Here is a 13,213-nt window from a genome sequence, read left to right as displayed (position 1 = left end):
TTAGCGGTCTGAACGCAAATACCAGCGCGCAAAGTAGTACGAATGACCCTGCCAAGCAGTATCGGCAGCAGTTTCTAGCGGCGCGACACTGATGCGGCCCAATCGACTTCTATCGCCACTCGCCGCGGTGGCTCCGTCAGCTAAGGCGTTGCGCTGCTGAGCACGAGATCGCGGGATCGAATCCCGGCCGCGGCGGCCGCATTTCGATGGAGGTGAAATGCAAAAACGCCTGTGTGCTTGCGTTGTAGTGCACGTTAAAGAACGCCAGGTGGTCAAAATTAATCCGGAGCCCTCCACTATGGCGTGCCTCATAATCAGAACTGGTTTTGGCACGTAAAACCCCAGAAAGATGAAGAAGACTATCGCCACGCCGCCACAGTATTTTTCCGTCGGGCGCCTCACTGCAAAGCATGCGCCGCCCCAGCCGCTTGCCCCACTCAACAGTACTCCAGTACACTGTATATAGCCGAAGCGCCGCCACAACCGGTCGTGAGCGCAGTGCATGGATGGAGTAAATGGAGAAAAAAAGCTCGTTGCTCCATGGTGCAGCGTAATGCGCTGCTGCTAGGCGGCCGGTTGAGAACATGCGTGCAAACATGGATGGACGCAGTGCCATATTTCAGCCGCGTGACGAATTATCTTATCTTACCAGTCATCGTTTTACCGATTCGCCTTTGACGAATCAGCAAGTCACGAACGTGCTTACACCGCGCGGAAAGCATTAATTACATTGATTTAGGTAAGAAATACAATGGCATCCTTTGGCTTGAGGCGACTTCGGTCTTTCTAGACTTTTACATTCTGTTGAAACAGCGCAAAATACTACGGAAGAAGAAAAGGGAAATACACAGGAGTAGCACTGCTAGCTTCCAGCTGTGCCGGGGCAAGAGGTTTTTCAGAGTCGGGACGCGTGAGGATAACTCGCTGCACGTTACATACACACCACCAGAAAGTCCGAGCCTGGCCCGGGCCCGCGTCGAAATACCCGAGCCCGACCCGGGCCTGGGTCAAAAAGCCCGTACCGTGCCCGAGCCCATGAAAAAACTGCCATACCCGGCCCGACCCGGCCCACGGGCCGGGCCGGGCCCGGGCTTTCGGGTAAGCCCGAGCCCGTGCAGTGCTCTACTCCGAAGTTCCGGTTGAGAAACTCGCGTTGAAACCTGGCCGTCGGACCGGGGAAGTGGACCCTAGCTTGCCGATGCGTGCAACACCTTTGTCTGGTTACTGGGGGGCTAGACGACGCAGACATGTAGCCTCAGCATCGCGTTCCCGCAAGTAAGGTTCGGTGTCTCTTCGCTGACGTTTCGCCTGGGCTTCGAAAGCCCTCACGCTTGAATCGACACGTCGAAGACGAGGTCTTTCCCGAGCGCGTTCATTCTGGATGGATTTCCATGAAATGTCTTCAAAAATTAAATGTCTGTTACGTATGACATTAAATGACTCATACCCCCGTAAGCGTTGGCTCATACCCCCGTAAACGCTGCCTCCCTATTACGACGACAGAAGAGAAGTGAAATTCTACGCTTTAATGATTAGCGGCAACGCAGCCAGCTGTGGAAGCAGACGACGACGACGACGAACGCGGGAGCAGTGGCACGAGCGCGTGCCGACCACCTGTGCATATAAAACCCCGCTTTTGAGGGAACGTATGATGAATTGAAAAAAAAAAAAAAAACTTCATATGTCGTGCCAGTGAACATTTTGCTGACAAGTGTTTTATCTTTTGTGATTTATTGGTGTTTTGTGTTTTTGTTGGTGTATAATGTCAAAGTCGGCAGTAAACAAAAAAAAAAAGAAAAGAAAACGAGTGACTGAATCGGTTAGCATGGTGGTCTCCGAACCCGGAGGTCGGTGATTCGAATACACAACCCGACGAGCAATTTTTAGTTATGCGAGGCTTGAGAGTGAGTTTTTTACGGTGACACGTTTTGTTGTGCATGACAACCACCGACGAGGGACGACATTGCAGGCCCCTATAGTGTTCCGCACTTAAAATAGAACAGCCTTTGGTATCAAAACTTGGCATTCTGTCGTAAACAAGAGAATGTATTGGTTTCAACTTGCTTAGGGCCGCCGCGATATCGTGTTCTGAGAAACATAAAATGTGGAAATGGCCACTGAAACTCCAGTGCCAGTCACTAAAACTCTCTGCAGGGAATGAATGCTTCCAAAGTATGTTTTACAGTATCAGTAAACATGCTAACTGCTATGTCAATATCTGTGACGCAATACTATTCAGACCAGTCAGCATCATTCAAATAGTAGTAAAGACCTAGATAGTCGCCTTTCAGAAAAAAAAGAGTGAACAGGCTTGCTCAACACATGAATCAACTCTCGAAAAATTGTGAATGCGAGCGGGTCAACAGGAACTAAACCGCTAACAGCAACAGAATACTCAACACCAAAGAAATTAGCCAGAATCAGATCTAAAACATTTCCAGCGGCATTTGGAACAGTGTCAAACTGTTAATCCGAGAAATTCGATAAAGAACAGCGCGTCACAGCGAGGGGATCAAGATACGGATGTCGCACGTGAAGAATCCCAAACACTGGACGGAACATTGAAATCTCCAGCTACGAGGATATTATATTTTGCAACGTCAATAGCTTCAACTAAGTTATTCATATGCTCAGAAAACCGCACGTTACTTATGGTAAGAGGGAAGTAGGCTGCGCCGAGCCACAAAACTTTGCCGCTCTTAACAGGAATGTCAACCAACACAGTTTCTGGTACATTCTCAATGTCCGCTCGCCTTAAAACGGACTTTTCCGCACGGTAATTAGCGCACCGCCGCCGTATTTAACGCGCGCATCATACACGCGGTCAGATCTGTAAACTGTGCATGCCAGTGGAAATTAATGCTTAGTAAGTCGTTGGGGGGGGGGGGGGGGCAAAGCCAAGCTTACGTTAAGAAAATAACATGGTATGAGCAGGCTATCACGTTCTCGTAGAAATGGGAAGATTTCGTGCGTGGACTACGAACATTTTGGTCAAAAAACTTAGCACTTCATGAACGAGGTTAGAAAGGAAATTACGTTATTTTGTCGCTGGCATCCATGAATGCGTCATGCCTGCCGTAGAAAGGCTTGAACAGGCAACCCTTCGACCAAATATTTCCCGAGTTTATTTAGATAGCTGTCCGCTGTACTTTCGGACATAGTCGTGTTTTTGTTTGGCAAAAGGTGAAAGAGCACGTCGCAATAGGAACGCAGATATAATTTCATGGGGATTGCACCGGACTAACGCCAACGAAAAAAAAGTACGGTGTTTTAACTCGCCCTGTCCCTAAGGCCTGGTACAATAGCGACGTGCTTGCTTAGCTAAATGGTGGAGCACAAATAGCTGGCGCTGTGTATCATAATACCGTTGGATGCGAATGTCGTATTCCGAAGCAACTGTTTCATATCGTACACTCATGGCCCACCCAAAATTACGCATCTATTTTCTTTGTCACAGTTATGATATAGCTGACCCCCCTAAATACTAGCCCGATTTCTAAGTAAATCTCGTAACAGCAATGGGACTCTAAAGGCACACTAAAGATAAAAATATTTTTACCTGTATTAATAAAGCAGTCTTTCACCATCCCCGAAAAGCTACACGTCTACCACAAGAGCAGGCTTAGTAAACCAGAAATCGCACGAAAAAGAAAGACTAGTGGCGACGCTGCTTTGAAGTTCCCGCACTAGCTCGCCGTGATGCCATATATTTTCATGGCGTCCGGTCGGATCTATTGGTAACTGTTTATCTGTGAAGATGAAATACGTTGTATTCTAAAGGAGCCGAAGACCGAACTTGGCAAGCTTCGTGAACTTTTATTGAGCCATGAAGACCAAAATACGAAAAAAAAGATACTTTGAAATTTGTTACGTTACACTGGCGAGAAATTTAAGAAATAGGTCTTCGACTTTTTTTTTTCTACTGATAATAAACATACTACGACGAAATTAGGGAAAACTGAGTTTGAAAGAATACTTACACTGTATTCACACATTTAGTGCTTCTCCTTTTACTTAAGTTTGGTGTATCCTCCTGCAGGCCTGAAGGAAGGTGAGGGACATAAACGCTTTTACTTTGTTTTTTTTTTTCATTTCTTAATGATTTTGTGGCTTAAACATCGACCTAAATTTATGGGGTCTTGCGTGGAATGACCAAGATCTGATTATGAGACATGGCTTAAACAAGGACATGAAGATGCAACATCATGCGACGGATTGGCATCCTAATGCTACAACCGAGATTTTTATGTCGTCTCGAATGATAATTGTATTCCGATGTTCAACATGGCTTTGCCTTCTATCCTTGTTTTGAAGGTTTCTGCAGAGCACGATATTTTTTTCAGATTCAGATTTTATTAGTTCCAAAAAAGTTGTTACATCAAATGTATACCGACAAGTTCATGCTGAAAGTTCATGAAAGTTCATGTTCAACCTTTTGCTGGAACTAGACGTCAATAAGTTTCCTGCCCTGGATGATATATCAAATGCTTTTCTTTAAAGGTATGCAGAATGGTGTGCAAAGTATTTATTTATATTGTTTCATATGTCTCTGAACGATAGTGGTTGGCCACAGGACTCGGCCGGAATCATACCATGACAAAAATCCCATGACAAGTCAAGGATTGAAAATTACCGACCAATTTATTAAACCTACTTCTTGTAAAATCTTCGAGCATATATGCTATTTGTAAACATACATTTGATTTTCTTGAATGAACCAAAGTGCTAACAAATGCATACCACGGCGTTAGACGCGGTTAACTAACAAGCATGGCCACTGGATAAAAAAAAAAGTGTGGTCTGCCACGTCAGGCGGGCTGCAATGGCAGCGAATGTGACAGCCGTAGTTGCATTCTATGCCGCTTGGCTGGCCCGAACGACGCTAGCTGACGGGGATGGGACGCGTCGGCTTCCACGGGTGACGGTGTTTTGAGTTATGAGCGCGTTCCTGACGTATTTTCTAAGCTGATCCCAGACAACAGTTCCCGACTGGTGGCGACGTGGTGGATGACGCCGTTTTCGATGCACGCGGCAGGTGGCAATTTTTTTTTATCCAGCGGCCGTGTAACAACAATTGGAATTACGCCCGAATTTTCAGTCGCAATAAATAAAGGAAAACAAACAGACGTTATTTACATGGACTTTTGTAACGCAATCGATAGTCTCGTACAGTAAAGTGCTTCACAAATGAAGGTTTACAATAAGAAATCACACACTACCCTCCATGGATTAGAGCTACTCAAACAGCGTTGGTGTTCATTCTGGCGTTCTCCGGGGGTACGTGCTTGGTCCTCTAATGTTTTAATTTTAGCAAAGTTCTGCCAAAATTCTTCTTCTTAAGACGCTATTTGAAATTATCCACACGTACTCTACGTCTGCTTGCATATCAGTTTATTCTATGTCGAATGCTCGAGTACAGAGTACTCATTTGGTATCCATACACCAAGACTAGGGGTGTGCGAATATTCGAAAATTTCAAATGAAAAAGTGGAGATTGTCCTATTCGATTATATAGGTGCTTTAATTGAATATTCACTATTTGAAAAAAACGAATATTTATTGAATACATTTCAAATAATTAACTTCGCCGACTCTACACAATCAAACATGAAAATGAAGCAAATATACGATAGTTTTTATCCCATCCACTGGGGAGGCAACGTACCAGAGCACGCCACACTTTTCCTGCTAAACACCATCACTCGAAATAAAATGTTTAGACAGGGTATTCCGGTGGTGAGTGGGTATTGTTTGGTACTGCAGTCGTCAAATCTCGTTCTTACAAAGTCGAACCTGACACAAGAATAGCTTCGTTATATCCGATAATCGTTATATAAACTTTTGCGGCGCTAGGTGTTGTCTCGAGTCCGGCATTATTTGGTAGCGTGGCGGAGGCTTCGGGATGAAGAAATCCCAAGCTCGGAAGTTTGTAAAGAGAAAACAAACATGCTTACTGGTACTTGTATACAACTTATTTACACGCTCGAATAATTAAAACAGAAAAGTTCAAATGTTTCGCAACGAGCGTCTGGATGAGCCTTGTTTCCATGGCCCAAAGCACCTTTTTCTTCTCCGCACTGTCATTATAACACCTGTTCAAAACCCTCGCTCCTGGCGGTAGCCAATCACGCACAGGTCACAACCCACCAGGACGATAGCCAATCAAGAAGCACAAACACTCTCCCAGACGGACTGTCAGTGGGCGACACCGCAAAGATCCAGCGGGCGCAAAGGCGCAGGGAAAGGCTGGCCGCGGGAATGGGAGAGGAAATCTTTTTCTTCGAACTACTAAGTCGTTCGTTATGAGAAAGGAAAGGTTGCCGCTATCTTCTGCAGCCCACGAGGGAGCACCGCTCAGCGCCAGTTTCTTCGAACTGGTTTCCTCCGCTGCTTCTCGGTAAGACAGGCGTCCCTTCGCGTCGTTCCTGCCTCCGCCGGAGCGTCAACTCTCTCTTCCCTTTGTGGCACTTCTTCCTTGACGGGGGGAGCTCGTTTCGGGAGAATTAGCAGCGCCCAGCATTGCGTGAGAACGGTTCTCCGACTATCTTCCCAGCGTGGTTCCCATATTCCAATGTGGCGCGTGACAAACAGCATGTTGTCTACTGCAGTCACAATAGCTTCCAGCATTGCGTGGGAACTGTCCTCCGACTATCTTTCCAACGTTGTTCTTGCATTCCACTCTGGCACGTGGCAAACAGCATGTTGCTACTACAGTCATAACAAAACACATATCTGTTGCACTGTAATAGCGTTAAGGTGACTTTTTATTTACTTCGTTATATCCAATAAGTCGCCATATCTGTATACGTTATATTGAGGTTCGACTGTATTTATAGATGCGGCGCTCTCATCGAATTAAATTAAAATACGTTTCATTGCAACATACTTCATACAACAGTGACTGTGGTTAAATGACAGGACCTCTGTTGTGCGTTCGCAATCGCAGAGAGTTGGCCGCCTTTTTCTAACGTGTTACCGAAAACAAAGACATTTCTTGACTTCGTTATACAAGCATTCGACTGCATACAACTAGTTGGTCCTCACGAAGTGCTTGAGACCTCCAAAATCTTCCGTTATACCGGTCACTTCGTTGTATAAAGATCGCACACCGTATTGCTCACAATAGAGCAGGCTAAGCACGCTGAACAAAAGAAAACCTTAATTTAACACGAATTCAAGAGAGACTTAGGGAAATAAATTGCTAATTTATTTCACACTTCGTCTGACGCAATATTCCGCTGCATCCGACCTTATTGCACCGAGGTTCCTAGCATGTTCCGCGGCGCCGCGCAGGAGCTGCGCAAAGCGAGGCTGTAGATCGTCGAATGCCGCCATCGCCTCCCTTTCCGTCAAAATTCTTGGTTCGTTTAGACTCTTCACCATCGGCAACATTCGCGTCCTTTCCGTTCTGGGTCACTTTGAAGACGTCATTGGTCGCCAGATATAATTACATTATCACGTCACTATGACCTTTCACGTATTCGTCAGCCGTCGCACCCGCGGCTATGTTACAAGCAGCGTACCAGATAAAGAGATTCCTGGAACAGTGAAGCAAGTCTGTAATGCTTGCTCACATTGGTACGCTCATCAAGTGCGTCGCTAGAGCTGCCGTTAGCGCTAGCGCAGAGCGCAGCTCAACGGCGTCTGCGGAGGGAAGTGGCGGCACCGCTATGTGGCATTCGTTGAAAAGCCACAAATCAGCCGTCATAGACTCACCATGGGTTCCTTCGTTTTGCAGGCAAACTTGTTGCGCGGGTCTTCGTTGGAGAGGCGTTCACAATACATATGAAACGTAGCAATTAGGCCGGGACATAATCCTTCGTTATACAGGTCATATCGTTTTATAGGCGCTTGACTGTACTCAGTGAAGTGATCACGTTGCCGCCGTTGTGTGCCCCCTTCCTTTCAAGTGATCCGCTCTTCCTGGAGGAAGGGTTTCCGGAGGGCGTGGCTTCCGACCTCCGGCGCAGGGGTCACCGCATAGAACCAGGCTTTGTGTCTCGTTATGATCGGAGCACCAGAAGCATGGCCCATATCGTCACACGAGGCAGCTGGTGGGACCGCACTTCCAAGGTAAGCGCTCAGTCAGCGCTAGTAGCGCACTATACGCAATGCGCCTATGTGTAAAAGCAACACTTATTGTGCGTTCAGACTTGGATTTCTCTGAACGTGTGAGAACCTCGTTCATTGTTATTCGTTAAGTTGTTATACTGTTGAAATACCTCCCTCACAGAACTAGTTACTGTGACTTCAACGCATGTAGGGACAAGGAAAATTACAAGACTTAAAGGGACTGACAACCGATATTTATGGACCCACTTTTTTATGGCGCAACGAAAAGCTCATCCTCGGTAGTGTATACACCTGCAGCAATTACTTCCAAAAGTGCGTGGATATTTTGCAAACAATTTTTCGATCCGAGCAGCCTCTAAAAAAAATAAGTCCCTCCTCCAGCAACGCTGAGAAGTGTTAGCGATGCCGATAGCCCGCCTCGCAAATTGTGAAAGCCGCCCATCGTCCTTTTTTGATTGGAGGAAGTGCAACTGTGGTTAGCCACCTATATTGTCACCTTTCCAGCCACTTTTAAAGGTAAATAGACTGGTACATAAGTTTGCGTTGCTGTACAGACCTTTCTTACAGCTGCACCGCCTTCTTTTCCCACGTACACGCCTACGTCATGGCTGGCTGGCCCCCGTCGTCGTTACTCAGTCGATAGACGAGCCAAGCCAAGTCATCGAAAACGAAGGCGAAGGCAGCGCCACTTTTCTACTCACTACAAACGAAGGCTTATCTGCACATTGTAAGTTAGAAAAAACTTAGAAAGAATGTTACTGCATTTCAATATTAATAAAAAGGCCAGGAACAGCATACACTGGTGGAAGTGATTTAGCGTGGAAGCTTGGGCGTGTTGGTGATTCAATGGCAAAAACAGCGCAAAAAAAGACACGGACACGAGAGAGCGACACGCACATGTGCGTGTCGCTCTCTCGTGTTTGTGTCTTTTTTGCGCTGTGTTTTTGCCACTGGTAGAAGGTCACGTGGTGGACCTCTTAAATAGGTTCATGTTTTTGCCGCATGGGGCGCCAAAGGTCATTTTTCATGACTTTTAGAGAAGAATTAGAAATATAAATCCACGTTTAATGAGAAAAAGAGGGCCCGTTCTAGCCAATACGATAGACGATCTTTCCATCCGCGGGGTTATCTCAATTCATGTTCTGAGCGGTTGTCTGTCCCTTTAAATGAAAACCTGGTTTTCCCTTTCCAGTGAAATTTTTTCCACTGACTCAATCCTTAAGGCGGCAATTACTGACCTTCAGCACTTCGACTCGATAAAGTGGGCTTTCGCTCTACCTATGCGGAACCTATACTGAATCTCCTGCATGATGCGTAGTTGTAACGCTTCATATATTATCTTGTACTATGCCTTAAAGTAGCTATCCTCGAATTATCTAATAACAATAATGAACAGCTTCGTGCGGCGGAGTTCAGTTTTGTTGGTATAGGCATATCAGGAGGTGCAAATTTCTCTAGAACGATCTCAAGGATGCGTCGCCTGGCGTGCCCTTAGCTGAATCCTGATGGCTGTGCGAGTCATTTCGTGACCGCGTTGTTGCAGTGTGCGGTCCAGGAAGTGGCGCCCGTCCTGTGGTTCGGCTGCGAGCCTCGGAGCGACGGTATGGCAGCCGCGGCACCGCCTGAAGATGTACACTGAAGACCGCGGCGTGCGCGCTGTGTTGCTGCGGTACTCGCATCAGAAAGCCTCAGACGAGCGGTGCAGTCATGGTCACATCCGCGTCTTCGCCGTCGAGCTTCAGGCGTTGCATGAATGACATAACGTCACATAGTTAATGAAGACGACTGGGCTAGTTCGCGCAATTTGGAAGGCTCGGACAAAATTAAGCGCACTAAAGGACAACGAACTAAAAGAAACAGGCCATAAAGGGCGATAACTTCAACAGGAACTAAGCGGCTGTGGAAAGCGTCTTCGTACCGCACATCGTATTCGCAATATTAATCACAAGAGCGGTAGTGGGAGGTGAACAAACAGGCTGGGACAATTATATATGTATAGACTAGAAAGTAACATAGATTGATAACAGTGACAGAGCGATTGACACATGCAAGTACGCCCATTCACTCACAGCAATCGCATAGCCCTGGTGAAGTTTGCGCTCTGCCCGGTCTGTTTCTTCTATTCCATTGCCTTTATCGCGGTTCATTTTGTTTCAGCCTATGTCATATAGCGCAGGCACACAGCTGGAGTATTGCGCGTGGACCGGAACTTTGCGTGGAATACGTTCGTAGCATATACTACCAACTTATAGGGCAAGTAAAATTAAAAAAAAAAATTAAACTTCCGGGAACTGTTAGTCGCTGAAAAAACGTAAACCCACATATCCAAGTTTTTACACTAGCGTTATCTGTGGTTCAAAGCCACGTATATAGTTTTGCGTCGGTTTGCTTCAACCGTGAACTCTTGTTTCGCTGAAGATTCTCTGGCACCTCTTTCTCTAATAAATCGATTTGTGCTCGACGTGGTGCTGAACGTATGCAGAGGCGGATCCTGGGAAATAAAGTAAACACCACAGCTTGAGGATACTTGCGAATTGACCTTTCTTATCGAAATCTCCACGTAATGATGTTGTGCCTATGACCAGTGGTAGGAAGTTTACGTAGCGTTAGGCATATGATGTTTATAGTATGTACCTACTTGCAAGATCACCGGATATTTTATAGGTACACTCTTCTATGGGTCCAGTAGCAACTTCCTTCCGAAAAACACTTCAAGTCAGCGTTAGGTTTGGTGTATTAAAGGGGAGCCTATAACGTCAGGCTTCATTGCACCAATAAAGTGGATATGACAATAAGAAACGCTTGTCTGACTTGAAGAAGCAAAATTACGCATTGGCATGTTGTTGCGATGGTCTGGAAGATGTCGAGACCCTGCAAGCTATAGTATAGTCTGTATATACCGATTGGCCTTCCGTACGATGCTCCGTCAGCACGGTAAAGTTTGCCACTGCTAGGTGCAGTTTCACAGCACGCATGTTCTGTGTACACGTATAAAGATGTAAAATGTAGATTGGTATGCGAGGCCTATTTTTGCATACGAGAAGTTGATAACTGTATCAGCACACTTTCTACCGGGATCTCGAGTAAATATTATTACGATAGTACTCGAGCAAGGGGATGCGTGATGGGCGATTTGAGTGATGTGTCGCGCATTGCTTTATTGTTATGCGCGAGTGCGAACTTCCATGCATGTAATCATTTGTACAGTAAAGCCAGATGATGTCTAGCACTCGTCCTGTGTATTTCGCATGTCATCGTGTGTTTTTTAGCACAGTCGCCTTGTTTCTTGATGACATTTAACAGGTAACTAGGGCGTCGGATGCCACGTTAGCATGCCACGTAGCACTGCAGTTACAACTTCGTGCACAGCTGCCATGAACCAACGTAGGCAAAGACATCACGTGACTAGTGGAAGAGTGTCTAGCCGCGGCTTGTGCCCGCTGGTCCGGTTCGGGGTCGCGATTTCTACACACCACTGTCCGTTTATAGACGCACCAGAAAAGAACCTTTTTCTTGCCGAGTTTCAGTATTTTTTTACAATACATATTTTTTTATAAAAAGGCTATAAGCGTAGTGAAATTGTGGTTTTTGCAGATGAGTTACTAGGCGAGGTGAACGTACTTTGCCGCTAATAACTTTAGGAGACTAATTACCAAAAATTTAATAACTATTTTATTAATGCCGTATATGGGCAGTTTTTAAAGGGCAGATTTGAAGGCAATCACATTTTAATGCACCCTCATGTTTTTTTTTAATTCGTAGTCTGCACTAATTCGAGATATACAGGGTGTCCGAAGTATATTTAGCCAAACCTTAAAATGCAAATGCCACATAGCTGGACAGAACCAAGGTAATGTTGTGGCCAGTCGCGCGGCAATCTTGCGTGTATTCGCCGGCGTCTTTCACGCTCGCAAAAACACTTTTATGTAGCACGTATTGAGCAACAGAAAGCTGTATCGGGAGTTCTTCATGTTGCTTTACAATTTTCTCTTTGACACTTTTCATTTAACTATCATATTTGAGAAGTTGATTAACACTAATTGTGTAATTAGGCTGAATGCAAAAAATAATCTGAGTATCTCCAAGCGGCAGCAAACAACATTAACGTGGTTCTCTCCAGCTACGTGGTATTTGCATATTTTTAAAGTTTGGTAAAAGTTACATGAGGGGCACCCTGTAGATCATCGAATTTCGACGGTAAATCCAGGCATTATAGAAACCGAGCGTCATGGTAGCGCAGAAGAGGCGGCCCCGCTATCATATCAAACCGAAACGCCCCGTGACGATAAGCGCGAGGAAGTTTGGAACTGAACCGACTGAACGTCTCGGCATCCAGAAAGAAATATGGTCTCGGCCAGTCACGGTATACCTACTGATACGGCACGCTTTGCCTGACAAACCTGTGCCCATAGAGAAAGGAATTCAACAAGAGGGGACACTCCCATAGGGCCCAGCGGCCGAATTGACTGCAGCGTGCCAAGCGGTCGGTGTCGATCACTTGCATCACTTCCTGTTTCGGTTTTGGGCGCGCGTATTTTAAACGCAAGCTAGCACGCCGGCTGCGCCCCCCCCCCTTTCTTTCTTTTTCGTTTTGCTCTTCGTGCAGAATCGGTTTATTATTTAGTAAAAATGATTGGCGAACGATCTCGTAAAGTCCCATCGAATCTGTGCCACGTGCAATTTCACAAAGTAGACGCAAGACCTTTTGTGCAATGAGGAAATATTTATTTTGCTCTATATAAAAGCTCGTTCCGCGCTTTTTGTGCGTTCATCCAACGTTGTGACACCAGCAGGTAAGGCAGTAGTTCCTGTGTGAAGCTCCACCGGACGGTACCAGCTGAAAAAAAAGTAAATTACAAGCATGTTACATTTGCAAGCACGTAACAGCATGTTACAAGCATGAGTCATTTTGGTATTTAGACATAGGAATACTGCGAGGCGAAACGTGCGAAAGCGGTGAATGGGCGGTATTACAAACAAAAGCAATTCGCTTTTACATACATGGCGTAGAAAATACCCGACTCATCCCAAACATATATGAAAACATCTGATTTCCAAGCGTTCCCCAATTTCCGGGCATTATTTCCTGCACTTAGGCAGCACAAATACACGAGCGACTTCGCGTTTCCAAAACTTGGCC

The 13,213-nt window shown here is 45.8% G+C and overlaps 1 long non-coding RNA gene across 1 annotated transcript; it reads left to right on the top strand.

Annotated features, from left to right (window-relative positions):
- Positions 1-1,903: 1,903 nt before the first annotated feature.
- On the top strand, positions 1,904-11,302 carry LOC119435373 (uncharacterized). The gene is made up of 2 exons (XR_005188824.2): positions 1,904-8,073; positions 9,617-11,302. It is a non-coding gene; the product is annotated as an uncharacterized LOC119435373 (long non-coding RNA).
- Positions 11,303-13,213: the final 1,911 nt, after the last annotated feature.

Source organism: Dermacentor silvarum, unplaced genomic scaffold (assembly GCF_013339745.2).
Source record: "Dermacentor silvarum isolate Dsil-2018 unplaced genomic scaffold, BIME_Dsil_1.4 Seq662, whole genome shotgun sequence".
NCBI classification, from domain to species: Eukaryota; Metazoa; Arthropoda; class Arachnida; order Ixodida; family Ixodidae; genus Dermacentor; species Dermacentor silvarum.
The sequence above is the reverse complement of the archived record's forward strand: the minus strand, read 5'-3'. Positions and strand labels throughout refer to the sequence as shown.